General features: G+C 38.5%; 1 protein-coding gene across 1 annotated transcript in view; it reads left to right on the forward strand.

The window, feature by feature from the left end:
• Plcl2 (phospholipase C-like 2) overlaps window positions 1–13,343 on the forward strand; it is a gene marked incomplete at its 5' end in the record, with an annotated part of 190,293 nt that continues 176,950 nt past the window's right edge. The window contains 1 exon segment of the mRNA XM_005387455.2: window positions 1–196.

Here is a 13,343-nt window from a genome sequence, read left to right on the forward strand (position 1 = left end):
CGGGCAGGCGCGCTATGACAGCGGCGGGGTTTCCAACGGAGACTGCAGCCTCGGCGTGTCCGGGGACGAAGCCCGGGCCAGCCCTGCCAGGGGACCCCGCGGCGTCGCGCTCGCCCCGACCCCCAGCCCGGCCGCCTGCCCCCTTCCCCGGGAGAGCAAGCCGGGCGGCCTGCCCCGCCGGAGCAGCATCATCAAGGTAGGTGGGAGAGGGGCGCTCATGGCCCACCCCCAGCCTTGCCTGGGGTCTGCTTCCCTCCGGGGAGGTGGTAGTGGAAGAAAGGGATGCTCGCTGCTAACGGGGATCACTGGCGCGCGGGTGTTCGGAGTGGTTGAGCGGGGACTGGGTGCAGATGACATTTGGGAAGAATGGAGAGGTGAACCCGAATGTGCAGGGGAGCCAGGCTCAGACATTTCCAGTGCCACTTGGGGCTGTCACCTCTTCCAAGATTGGCTTGGAATTAGGGCCTTGTACCTACCTGGGCAGGGCATGCTCAGTGGTAGCCTAAACTGGTAACAGACTTCTATTGTATTTTAAAGATAGGAATCCTGTGAAAATATTGTATTTTAAAGATCGAAATCCCAGGCAGTGTACAGAGATTCTTTCATAGATGTCTTCTGATCTGTATTTTACTTACTTGTTTTTGCAAATGGTTGTACTTGGGAGGGTGCAAAATCTCCACTCAATCACAGGGAGAAATGGAGTAGGTTTCTGAACATGCAGATTTCCGCTTTCTTAGGCTTAAAAGCTCTGAGAGATTACAGTTCCGCACGATTTAATCTTTTCCTCTCTGCAGCAGGCAGGCCTCCAGATATGTGGAAGTTGTTTTGGACAGTTTGTTTGGTTTGGGTATGTTTTGCGTGGTGTTACTTGGCGGAAGAAAGCCAACGATTGTTTTTTTGAATTTTAAGCTCGAGAAGTATCATTAGGAGTTGGTGGTGGTTTTATTCTGACACTACAGTTTGGTCTGTAAAAATGCGGTGTAAATATGCTACTCATGCCATGAAGTCGAAAAATAATACTTGATGAGCTAAGAAGGGCAGCGCCTTAGGCAAGCCGAGCCCATTTGGCTTGTTGAAGTTCAGAGCAAACAAGAAAATGTTGTTTTCTGAAATGAAGGGGTTATGCAGACAGTGAGCAGCAAAGCACATTGACAGGGCTGCACCCACCCTTCCTGTTGCAGGTAACCCCTGAGAGGTCAGAACGTGCCACAGTGCAGAGAGTTGGCACTGATGGCGTTTGAAATTAAGTGGGACTTACAGAAATCTTCCTGCACTGTGAAAGTGTCAGGTGTTTATCAATTTCTGCAGCAATGTAATGAAATCTACCACCTTGCTGCTCTAAGAGGCAGTTGTGAAACTGCTTCACTTTGTCATCTGTTTGTATGGTTTAGGTCCGGGCAGGGGCACAGTGAAGGGCTTAAAGATCCAGTGTATAGCTACCTACAGGTCACCTTTAAATTAAGGAAAATAAAGTGTCTTTTTGCTGCCTGTGTAGCTTTTAGTGACGTATATTTCCTTTGTAGTTAGTGTTATTGAAAGTTGTTTTCAACTGTGGGAGATAATCAATCCTGTTGACAGAGTCAGGTGACATTTCTGGGGTTTCTTTGGTCACCAGATATTTGTGGTGACTTTGCATTGGGGTGTTAATGAATTTTGAGGTGAAAATTTGAGACAAGATAACCACTTATCTAATTTTAACAACTCTCTCTTCCTATTGCTTCAAGGGCTTTTGCATTTTTAAAAAGGCCGAGTGTATTAGTGTCCATTGTTGGATTCACAGTGTAAATTAATGAATAATACAGCTTCTGTTTTACACTCATGAGAGATAAGAAAGAAGGATGATTTGTCAATATTTGTGGTGTATGGAATTGAGAACTTACTGGTAGATATTTTTTCTTCATTGAAGGCAGTAGAAGCACTTGGGTAAATGATTAATTGTTCAAAAAACACTGGCTTTGGAAATGCTGTTGATACTGAAATTTGAAACTTTCAGAGATTTAAAATTTTTTTCTCTATAAGGAAGGCAATTGGTTCTTGTTCACCATTGTGCCTCTGCATAGAAAGTGACAGGAACTGTCACTACTTTTATACCTACTACTATAGTAGGTATATAATAAATAGTTTGTTGCATGAATGGAAAAATGATAAGGACGTACATGTTTTCCTTAAGTTCTTTTATTTTTTTCTTTTGACTTTTTTTTCTTTTAAAAATAAAAGGAGGAAAACATTAACAGACAGACAACATTTTACAGCATCGCAAAAGAACAGTACAGACAATACGGAGTTACAAACAAAGTGGTAGGGAATTAACAATGGTTGTTGTATTACATACTGATATCTTCAGAGTGGCTTCTCATGAAACCTTAAGTTCTTTTAATTTGTACGACAGTGATTTCAGGTTTGCCAGTCTCATATCTTATTTAGTTTCTTGTACCTCCTAAGATAACTTGACAGACTCCTTTTTCTTGCCTTTATTTTCAGCCTGCATTTTCTTAACCACTCTTGAAAATTATGGAAGTCGTGTTGAAATTTGATCAAGTCTGAGTTATAACAAAGAGAGGATGCTATATTTAAGGAGGTAACTACTTGATATGTTTCTCCTTGAATTAGTACCTTGAAGGATCAAGTTGTTAGGAATTTAGTGTGGTATTTTCTAAAGACATAATGCGCAGCTTCAAGATAATATCTTAAAAAGAAGTCTTCTACTTTAATGTCAGATTTTATAAGCAGTGAATTCTGCACAGATATTCTTGTCACATGAATGGCAGAAATTATATTTCACTTTTGTTAAGAAATAACAAAAAGCTGAAGCAGAATCTCATGTGGAAAAGCGATAATGACATCTTTCCTTGGTTTTCTTACGTTCTTTCTAAAGGATTTTAAGGAGTGAATAGTCAGAGGGTCTATGCTTAGAGGTAGGAGTAGATTAGTAAGCAAGGTGGTACTTGGGGACTTGAGGGAGTAGCAGGAAGTAAATGCTAGCTAGAGAACAGAGGGTCATACTTGTGGGTCATATTAGTTGAGGAAAGTCAGGCTCATGCATTTTTTTTCCCCTAGTTTCCATCTTCATTACAATCTTGACATACCTGTTTGGTAGGGATCCCTAAATCAGAGGAAGGAATAAGGACCTAAATGTAATAAATGGTAGGCAGAGAAAAGGGACTGTTGTTGGTATGCAGGACATATGCGGAAATACACTGTAGGCTGACCACAATTATGTTTTTTATTCAAAATCATTTCTTTGGTACTCCATCTGTTTTGTAAATATGATACTGGTAAGAAATCATTGTAAATCCACATTTTCTGACACAATAGATGCATAGGTCTATATTAAAAGAGCTCCTTAGTTATGCAGTGTTGATGAAAATTTGGAAGGAGCAGCCTTGTAGAAACTTTTACAGATACCTTGAGGTGATAAATAAGTCATGGAACGCGGGGTGTGGTGGTGCAGGCCTGTAATCCCAGCACTTGGGAGGCTGAGGCAGGAGGATCATTGTGAGTTTGAGGCCAGCCTGGGCTACAAAGTGAGCTCAAGGCCAGCCTGAACTGCATAGCGAGACCCTGTCTCAAAAAAAAAAAAAAAAAAAAAAAAAAAAAAGTCGTGGAAATAATTGCCAGACTTTTCTATATTTCCTTAACTTGTTGAAAAAAATGATATACTTCTGAGATGATGCACAAAGGCCTATTACTTGACTTTTTTAGGGAAGAAGCTATTATGTTTTTCATCTTAAGTAATCTAGTAAATGAAAATATCACTTTCGTTTTCTCTTCCCATAATTCATCTCATCACACTATTGAATACAATCTGTGCTTAATTTTGAAACAGTTAATTTGGTTCATTGTTCAGATGGCATCCCTTCCACTTTTTACAAATAGCTCTATCCTTTAAACTTGATCTAAAAATATGAAGTAACATTTTAGACCTTAGATTTCTTCTTAATTTTAGAAGTAAATGACATTAAAATGTCTATATTAGTTTTCATGGTTTATACTTTTTTAATTAGAAGTAATTAAATGTTGATACTTTCTAAAATGTGGTAATGTTTCGTAGAGTAAGATTTACTCTTAGTGTCCAGTTGAGTGAGCTTTGACACACGTAGAGTCACATAATCACTGTGACGGTCAAGACACTGAGCAGTTCTACTGCCCCAAAATCTCTTCTTCCCAATCTCTTCTTAGGCTTCCCTTCCCCGCACTCCCAAACAATGGCAACTATTAATGTTGGACTGTTTTTAATAGATAGAAAATAAAGCCATTGTATTATTGTAGTAAGAGTGTCTGATACTTATTAAACACTCCCTATGCGCACAGCCTGTGCAAAGTGCTTACCCTAATTCTCTGACTTGGTCTTGCACCAACCACGGACGCTGGAGGAAACCAGAGCTCAGAGTGTTCAGCCACGCACCTGAGGTCCTGGGGCTGGTTGCTGTACCTCACTTGAATATGGCTGCACTCCACTGCCCTCCAAATCACACTGACCACTTAAATGTTCTGTGTAAGTAAAGGAGAATTAATGGCTTGAGAGCCTTGATTTGATCTTCCTCTTTGAAGAATGTTGGCGGGGGAAAAAGAATCTTGACTTCTGTTGGCAGAAGAAGCTGACAGATAATATAGCCAGACAGCTATTTCACCACCTGTTAGGACTGCTTGCCTGGGCCTTCCAGCTTCACAATGACCAAGGGTCTAACCTTGTCCAAGGTGAAGCCCCTGATCTTTCTTAATATCATTGTTGTCATTCTGGTAGTATCGTGTTGTGTAGGAGAAACACTAACTTTACGCCATCGTGTGTCTTGATGCTGAACTCCCCAGCATAAACAACATGTAGGCTTTTTATGTCCATTATATAATCAAACAAAGTAATAAAAACATACACGCATGTATTATATTGATGCATGGTTTAAATAAAGTAGTCTCGTTGCAGCAAAAACTGGTGTGCATTTACCAGTTCTGCACAGATGTCAAATGCAGTGGCACCTTGGTTCATGAACACTTTGTGTGGAAACAGTTTGGTTCACAAATAAAATTTTGTTTTTTGTTTGCATTGTGTGAGAAATGAGAACATGGCCATCTTCTCCAGAATCTTGGAGTGAATTAAGTTCGTGAACTGAGGTACCACTGTACTTGATAACTATTTCTTGAAAATACATTAAAATGAAAAAAATATATTAAAATAAATCCTTAAGAGATGGCCATATTTTACTTAGTCTTTCTTTTAATGGGAATAAACAAAGACAACTGCATGTTCAGTAAACTTGTGGGCATGTAATAAATATTAAACATATAGTAACTGGATTAAAAAAATGAATATTTTTGGATAGACAAACACATCCTAATGGGTCATTTAGGTCACAAGGATCTATTGGTCAGTCAGCAGCTTTCCATTTTACTTCATACTAATGCATTTTAGACCACACAAGGTAAGTGTTGAAAGATCAAGGCATGGTTAGTTGCTTATTTTAGTCCACTCAGAGAGCTTTTATCACCATTTAAAGTTCAGTTTTCAAAAGTAATCACAGTGTCTTAATTCTCATATACCTAAAATTATTTGATGCCTTTGCCTTCCCTCTCCCTCTTTTCCTTACTGTCCTCCCCCCAGTAGTAGTACTTGATTTGTATTGTTTTTCACCAAATCCATGAAGACAGCTCATAGGAAATTCTCCTATTAATTGCTGCTGTAAGCCACTTCAGTTATTTTCTTAGAGTGTCATCTCTTAGAATCAGTTCACTTCTTTTAGAGTTCTGTTGCTCGGTAAGGAGTCTAAACTAGATTTTTTTAATGCTTAAATTATTTATACCTTTATATTTAACAAAATAGGACAGTGTTATTTACAGCAGATACCAAGTGAAATATGGACAATCTTAGCTTCTCTTCAGATTTGATACATGCATGCCCCAAAATAGGTTCTCTGTTTCTTATCAGTACTAAGTTTTGAATGCCATGATTTACTCATCTCCCAGACCTCAAGATTAGTCTTGCTGCCTTTTTGGTCTTTCTTAGCGGGATTCAGCTTTTTTACCAGTAGGCCCTAGGATTTGAGACTGTTTGCAAGCTGCCTGACCAACTTTTCTGTCCTGATAATAACGGTGAGTCAGGAGGGCTGTGCTTGGCATACAAGTGTCAGTCATGATGCGAACCCAAATCAGAGGCATGAAAGAAGTTTTAGTTGGACCTATTTTCCTAGTGTCAGAATAATTCCATAGCTTTCAGGTACCTAATGCATATAAATAATTACAGGGAGCCTCAAACAATGATGAGGATAGTTCAGCCATCTGGTAGGGCATTTGTCACCTGTGTATTCTAGAATGGCAACTGGACCCCCTGGCCACTAGCATTTGGTTATAGGGCAGGTTTAGTCAAGTAAAATGTGTTCTAACTAATTCTCAGTTTGGCTGTGCCCTGGAGTTGAGGGCTGCATGCAGACCACACATTGCATATCTGGATTATTGAGGAGTTCGAATAGTGGAGGGGGAGGTAGAGGGTCTGGGTTTAGCTACATGGATTAGATTCTGGCTTCTCTGTCCTTTCTGTGTACCCTTGGGCAAGGGACGAAAGTCTGAATGTGTAGTTACCCCATGTCTGAAATGGGTAGAATAAAACCTCCTCTTACAGCATTGTTAGGGATTAAATAAAATGTTGTATGAACAGTGTGTAATATGTAATCAGCATACAGCAAGCATTATCGACTATGTTTTTTTGAAATTTAGTTTCACTGTAGAGGTAATCCTGAAATGAGTAGGCTTCGTTAGTTTCATTTGAGTTAGAGATCACTCCCATGACTGTTTTGGAAATTTTGTCTTTTGAAATATGTAGAATGTTCCCAGAGACATTTCTCAGATACATTCCACAGATGTGCTCCAGAATGATTTGTTTAGGTGCCTTTCTGAACCTGATGCTTTAATACAACTGCACACATGGGTCAATAACCCCAGCTATCTGACCAGAGGGTGGGCACTGTGCCAAGTAAACGTATGTCTTCATTTGCCCAATAAAATCCAGATTTATATCTTTTGTCATGACAAAAGTATTAATAATGCCTCCTTTCACTCTCAGGGGTGCCCCAGTTTGGATGATACATAATAGTCACTTGACTTATAATCATTTTACAGACTTGGTCACAATGGAGTCTGAAGCCCCACGGTACTACCTTCTGTGCTGAAACTTAGCCTTCATGTTCATACTTCTTCTTGACTTGGAATGTCTTTTTCCTCTCTTGACCCTTTTTAATGTCCTCCTTCAATCACTACTCTGCCTGTACCTGCGTACTGCCCCGTTTCCTTTTGCTTCATAAACAACAATGTCTTATTCATCTTGAGCTTCTGAAAATACCTACTTTAATGCTTTTGTGGAAGGCATGTATTTAAGCATATGTTTGTTGAATAAGTATGTAAATGAATGAATAAATGGAGATGAATGACAGCTTGCAAGTTTGATGAAGATGTTATTTGGACTTTAACTGATTTTGATTGGAATATGAAACTCAGTGGGCTTTGTACTTCAAAGGAGAAATTGATTTCATGTAAATAATTTTGAAAACAATCAAAGGGAAGGAAATACCTTCATGTAAAGTTGGATTCAAGCATTTGGTTGGTTCCAGAATTGTTCTAAAACATGTTAAATGATCTGTCCCTTTTGTGCTCCTGAAAGGAGTAGACCTTTGAAATTTTCTTTTGATTTCTGTTTTGGTATCAAAGTTTAAAAAACTGGCAAGAAAGTGTTACTATTTGTTAAAGGACTTAATTTCTGGTATTTGCTTACTTTAAGGGACACATATAATTTTTGTTCAGTTTTTGTTTCTTTTTAGGAAACTTAACTTTTTTGGACTGTCAAAATTATTTGTTGGGAGTGCTTGAGAATCAATAATAAAAAAAAATACATGAGGACTCCAGAGTGCAAATATATGTCCTTGTGAAAGTGAGATCTTCATGGAGATCATGTTTTGTCATACAGTGTTTGAAATTCTGCCCGTTATTACAGTACAAGGATTGGGTGAAGATGAGGTACTAAGGAATGTTTTGTATTTATTGTTTCATGCATTGCTTACAGAACCTGCAAGAGGACATTGTTATTCTCTTTATAGGCAAAGAAACCTATTTCAAAAGGTTTGAGATTTCCAAGCAAGATCACAGTAGAGTTTATAAGAGGCAAAGCTAACATCCAGCCAAGTTTGGCCCATGGTTTTAACTGCTATTGAAGTGTATTTTTTTAAATTTTTTTTTCATGTTTCTCCTATTTCCCCAAGCCATTTTGGTTTCTTAATTTCAGAGGACTAATTTCTTGCTTGCATTCTTTCTGGTTCTTTTCTTTTTTTGAGTCAGGGTCTTGCTATGTAGCACAGGCTGGCTTTGAACTGACTACATAGCCCAGGCTGTTTGCGAACTCCCAGTGATCCTCCTAGCTGAGCCTCTGGAGTGCTAGGATTACAGGTGTGCACCACCATACCCAGTTTAGAGGATTAATTTCTAATTAGAAGAATTTGATTTCTTGAGGCCCAATCTTGGGATGAAGTCAGCATGTACCTAACAACATGAAGCTATACCCATGGTTGTGTCTTCCACGTCCCATAGCTCAAGTTTTTGTCTGATCCACAAAGCAGGACTTTTGACTTTTCCTTTCTACCCTTCTGTGATAGATTAGAAATCTCTTTTAGGAGGCTAGTTTTTCAGTTTGTTTCTTTTATAACTAAAAAGGATGATGACTTACATACCTATTAGGATTTTGGAAGGTAAAGAGCAATTAACATTTTGCTTTTTAGATGGGTTTCTTTTGATACTACCTCTGTTATTGTTTTGGAGTTGTGAAATAGTTATAGTATTTTAGAATATAATATTTAAAATATATTAATATAAAGTCAGTAGTCAAGTATCTTCTTGGAGTATGCTAAATATACTGAGTTGGTGATTGTGGATATTACTATCTCAGAAACTAAGCAGCTGAGTTTAAAAGTGATTAATAATGTAGATGCATGGGATTTTCAGAAGAGAGAGATCGTGTAAAATTCTTTTGTAGTTAAAGGTACACAAGGCCACAGTGATTAGTACATTTAGCTTCTAGCTATGGTTGAATTCATTTATTTGCATATTAGCATAACAGAATTGGAAAAAAATTGTTATGTAATACTGCAGTACGTGAGTATTAATAGAACAAGATATGGTCTCACAGATAGTTATTTTTGTGAATTTGTTTTTTGCTATACATAGGTGCATGTGTACACATGGCGCTGTGCATGCATATACTCTGAAGACTCAGCTTATAAATGGTGAAGATCAGGAGCTAAGCAAATAATGCTGTGGTAGGTTAACATGAGCCTTGTCTCGTGAGAGACTGATGAGTAGCAGGTGTCTGCTCTCTAGATTAAAAATGCCCAGGAAGGGGCAGGCTGTTTTTATGAGCATTGCTGATGAAGCCTGTGTTGCTTTTGACCAATTAGTGCGGCCGCAGAGGAATAAGTGACCTGGTTTAAAGCTACCATTAGAATCACAAGCTGTGTAACTCTCCCCGTATGGTTTCCTGCTACCTTTTATTTTTCATGTCCTTATAAACTCTGGCTTCCTGTGGGGTTAGTAGATATAATTTTCAAAATTGTTATACAGTTTAATGTTTATTCTTGATGAAAATAAAGTGAATGGCTTATGTTTTTATTTCTGTCCATCTTACCAGCTTATATCAAGTGCTAATAGAATCAATCAGATGTTTTTATATTAGACCTAGCAGCATACCTGATGAAATATCAGTTTTAGGCATGTATTTCTCTTTTGAGTAGGTAATGGCTTGTTGAATGGCACCTGTATGTTCTTTCAAGGCTTTCTGGTTTATATATATTTCCATAAATAATTTTCTGTAGACTAAAAATACTGTTAGAAGTAGAATTGTGACATCATTGGGTAGTGTATGTTCCACTTTAGTAGATCCTATCAAGAACTTTTTCTAACTAGTTAGATCAATTTAAACAACCACTAAGTTACATGGATTTCAGTTGCTCTAAATGCACATATTTGGTGTTCTCAGTGTTTTTTTTTTTATTGTAACCATTGTGATGGCTATTAATTGTACCTAACTGAGGCTTCTGAGTTGAATTTCCCTGATGACTAATGATATTGAGCACCTTTTGCATATGTTTCATAACCATTTGGATATTGTCTTGTAGAAATCCTGTTCAAGGCTTTTGCTCACTTAGACAAGATTTTAAAAAATCGATTTGGGTGACTTCTTTACATTTCTGGATGTGTCGTTTGGGTGGTTTGACTATGAAAACACTGGTACCACTTCACTCTCTTAAAGAGTACTTTTTGATGAATAACAATTTTTAATTTTAGTGGAGTCCATTTTATTTTATTTTATTTTATTTTTTTGGTTTTTGGTTTTTCTCCGGTACCGGGAACCGAACTCACGACCTTGCACTTGCCAGGCAGGCGCTTTGCCGCTGAGCTAAATCCCCAGCCCCTAGTGGAGTCCATTTTATCAGTATTTCCCTTTATGGTTATTATTTTTGTGTCCTGTTTAAGAAATTTCTACGTAAGATCATGAAATATTCACTTATTAGCTTTACTGATCACATTTAGATCTACCATCTATCTGCATTTTATTTTTGTGCATAGCCTGCGATAGGGTCAGGATTTTATCTCCATATAGACATTCAATCAATTAATTTAGCACCATTCAATTGAAAATATCGTCTTTTTTCTACTGTACTGCATCAACTCTTTGTTATAAATCAAGTGACTGGATATGTGTGTGTTTGTGTTGGTTGTCCATTTTGTTACACCTGTCTGTTTGCCTCTCCTGGTGTCCATACGGCATTGTCCTTCCTTCTACTGGTATATGCCCAACAGAAATTATTCTTGATGTACATTGAAAGACACCTGTAGCATGCTTCCAGCATTACTAACTGTAACAGCCAAGTTGGAAACAACAATTCTACTTATAAAATAACATGTTATATCGAGAAATTCTGTAAGAAGAAGAAAGAAAAGACAGGGAAGGGAAGGAGAGAGAGAGGGAGGAAGTAAAGAAGGAAGGAAGGGAAAACGGGAAAAAGAAGTAAAGCAAAATGGATAGATGACTACTGTGTGTACCGCTGAAGTCATTTAAGCATAATGTTGAGGGAAAGAAACTGTACACAAAAGAGTACATATTTTTAATTCAACTTATGTAAAAGCAGGCAAACTGATTTGGGTGAGAGAAGTCTGAATAGTGGTTATATTGGGGAGTAATGATTGAAAGGGGGAGCAAAGGGACCTTATGGATCCCAGTAATGCTTGGTTTCTGGATCTGAATTCCAAGCATGAATTTGCTTTGTAAAAATCTATCAAACTGTACACTTTTGATTTTTCTGGAGATATATCCTGCTTTGGCAAATAAGTTGACTTAAACAGTTACATTATGGACATTAATTAAATTTGAGTACTTATCAGTTACTGCTCCCTGAACTGTTCAGGGCAGAACTTTTATAGCTTGCTGTGGCCTGTGTGTCAGCGTGTGGAAGGTGCTTTTGCTGCACTGGAGTGCTGCTATGTGGCGAAAGCTGCTAGAGCCCTAAACCAAGTGACAGTATGGATGCTGAGGGAAGGAGAAGTGCGTGCTGGAAAAGCACACAAACTGGATCTTTGCTGGGGTATACTGAGGACATAGAAGGAGCTGGGCTTGGGTGGAAGTCTGACAGTTGTTGACCATTATAGTCATTGGACACTGCCGTTGTAGTTGCTTGGAAGTTTTTTGAATGGTTTGTTTAGTATAGTTTTAACCATTGTAATCCTTTTAAGTGTAGTCAAAGTCTTAATATTCAAAAATGTATTGCTCATGTAGAAATTTCGCCAAGTTCTCTAGGTCTGTGGGCAAAAGTGAGAGTTGTTTGATCACCACCGAATGGCAGTATTTCTTGGATTTCATGTCAGCAGAGTTTCTGTTAGTTCTATCTGTCTATTTTGTCCCATCTAAACATTCCTTTAGGTAGGAAAGCAAGGAAGGAGAATATCATATCTTCAGCTAGGTCATTTCAGGACACATTTGAATTACTTGTATTCCAAAACATACTAATGTGCAGACCCCACCCCCGTCCAATTAAATCAGTTTTTTGTTTTCCTAAAGCAGCTGGGGAGATTTTAAGGATACCTAGAGTTAAGAACAGCTCTGAGATATTTTTGCATATGTTGGGGTCCTTGAACACTCCTGTTAAGCTCTGTTAGATATGAGAGAACAAACAGCTCCAGAATCCTGCAAGTGATAAGACAGTTGGCGATCCTGAAACTGCGGGGTGGAAGTGTAGAGGGCAGGGTTAAACCTTAACTTCCTGTGGAGTTTTTCCCTTCAAAGAGTACAGCTGCCCTTTTCTTGAGGACAACAATTACTTAGTCAAATTTGAATAAACAGATTTTATGTGTGAAAGGTGATTGCATGTGTTAATTATTGTACCAGTCAGATGTACTTTTTGATCTAGGTGAAGGTAAAAATGTATATTGTGTCTGTTACTAAAAAAGGCTGTGGTTGGTTATTTGGGACCGTACTCTGCTTGGCTTGCTCATCCCTGGGAAGCCACTATTTCTTGATCTGTATCCTTGGGCTCTTTTCCATCGCTCACAAGAAGGAAGCTGTTTGTGTACCCATTACATTCTGTGGCATGGAGGAAGCACCTTCCCAGGAGGAATAGTTTGTAGAAAGAACTAATTTGACAAGGGCATGAGTACTATTTCTGGAAAGAGGCTGTTAGATATTTCAAGGTTTGCAGAAACAAGTCCTTAGTTTTTCTTTAACCACCTTAGCTTGTGCTCAGATGGCACATTTTATGTGTAATAGAAACGCTATTTACTCAGAGAAAATTATATGTCAGCACTTGCCAAACAGATGTCTGTTGGTAAAGGTGGTTTACCCTGGGACAGAGAGAACCAGTTTAGTGATGCCCTAGCCCTGTTCATCACGGAGGACTGACAGGCTTGGTATATCATGACCTTGGGACTGAGTATGGTAGAGCTTTTTCCTCTTGCCTCACAGACGCTTGAGAGAGAATGAACACTGCGCTTCCAAATCATCTATGTAATTATTTTATTAGCTGCAGAGTAATAACATGTTTATAGCCTTAGTTACATGATGTATACTCTTTTGATCCTCAGCTTGACTGTACAGTTAAGATTAATATTATTCCTGTTTTATTCTTTTTCATATTAACATGAATAAATCTTCCAGCACAGCAGCTTATGCCCATCACCTGTTTTGAGAAGGTACCAAGGAAGAAAAGGAGTCTAGTAGGAAGGCTGAGTTTTGGGGGACTCCGTCTAGAGGCTAGAGGGACAGCAACAGTTTGACAGCTATGAAAGTGTTCTGGAGCTGTCCTGATCTAGACTGTGACCTG

This window comes from Chinchilla lanigera, unplaced genomic scaffold (assembly GCF_000276665.1).
Source record: "Chinchilla lanigera isolate Chin_1 unplaced genomic scaffold, ChiLan1.0 scaffold00029, whole genome shotgun sequence".
NCBI lineage: Eukaryota > Metazoa > Chordata > Mammalia > Rodentia > Chinchillidae > Chinchilla > Chinchilla lanigera.